This window comes from Aplysia californica, unplaced genomic scaffold (genome assembly GCF_000002075.1).
Source record: "Aplysia californica isolate F4 #8 unplaced genomic scaffold, AplCal3.0 scaffold00687, whole genome shotgun sequence".
NCBI lineage: Eukaryota > Metazoa > Mollusca > Gastropoda > Aplysiida > Aplysiidae > Aplysia > Aplysia californica.
Window position 1 is genome coordinate 248,569 of NW_004797957.1, and position 1,639 is coordinate 250,207.

Sequence of the window (1,639 nt, forward strand, 5' to 3'; positions counted from 1 at the left end):
GAGGTTAGAGGGAGGGGAGGTAAGGGGTAGGGGAGGTGAGAGGGAGGGAGATTGAAAAGATGAGGAGTGAGAAGGGGATAAATAGAAGACAAGAGGACAGGTTCACAGAGGACAGGTTCATAGTTCACAGAGAATATGTTCACAGTTCACAGTTCTCAGAGGACAGGTGGATCCAACAAAGGCTTTGTTCTGTGGTGTCAGGACTGTAGATGCTAAACCCATGCACTCACCCACCTTTGAGGGACCAACTGTTAGACATGCACTCACCCATCTTTGATGGACCAACTATAAAACTTGACTCGCCTTTAATGGACCAGGTATAAAACATGGCTCACCTTTGATGGACCAGGTACAAGACATGACTCATCTTTAATGGACCAGGTATAAGACATGACTCACCTTTGACTGACTCACCTTTGATTGAAAAGCTGTAAGACATGACCAGACATAGGCAGCTGGTCAGACTGACCAGGAGAAGGACGGTCCGTGTGGGTTGTCCAGACATTGGGGATGTCCAAGCACCGAGGTCACACGCAGAAACTTGGGGGGAGGGGACAAGACAGGAGTTCTAACTGTGGTGTAGGTTCGTGAGATACAAGAGTTCTGGCTGCTGTGTAGGTTACGATGGTCCTGTAGGCAAAACTTTAGGAACAAAGAGAGAATCTGTACTGTTGATCAGAAGAAAGGTTCCACTTTTGATTGAGTATATAATCTAGTCTTAGAGGGTTTTTCTTCGAATTTTTTGTTTTTGGCTTAACACCTTGCATGCCCATTCAAAACACTTTTATGTGTGGATTTCGTAGATAAAACGTTGGTTATACACTAACAATTTTTATTTTGCAGCTTCCAAGGACTCTTAAACTATGCAACTCACCAAACGTTGGCGGCCATTTTCTCACTAATTTTCCCTCTGAAACCAGGCAACCCCACCTTCTTCAATCGTAAATATCTCGACTTCTATTCAAGATAAATGTATACTTTTCATCAAAAGCAAGGCAAAATGAACAAGATTTAAGATGATACCAATAACTTCATATGCCCCCAAATGACGAGCACCTGATTCCACTGGATCGTGACACATTATTTTGATCATTGTTGCCCAATAGAGACGGTAGCTGTAACTCAAACTCAGAAAAGGGAGCCCTCTTGGCCTAGAGGTTAAGGTGTTCACCTCTCATTCAAAGGTCCCGGGTTCGAATCCGGGTAGCGACCGAAAAAATTTTTTTTCCCTAAAATTGTCCCATTTCAACTCCTTTCCTGCTCTCTAGCAGTGTTCTGTCGTCTGATTTCGTCCCCCCTTTCTGCCCCCACCTGTGGGCCTCTGACTCTTTCTGCATCCTTTCTACTGCTTCTCCTTGGCTCCTTCTTACTGCTGTCTTTCAGCCACACCCCTGACCTTCTGGTACGAAAGATTAACACCTAACCTTCTCGAGCAAGGGTGAAAAATCTCGGAGGTCACGTGTGCAAGTTGCGCACGTTAAAGATCCTTTGGTGGTCCAAAATCGATAAGAGTAGGTTTCTGCCGCCACCCTGGCAAAATTTCAAATTTCCTACCAAATGAAAATGTTTAGTGTGTCCCGCGCGCTCATATGACCGTATGCAGTTGCGAGCGCCTTAAAACCCTTACCACCCCACCCCC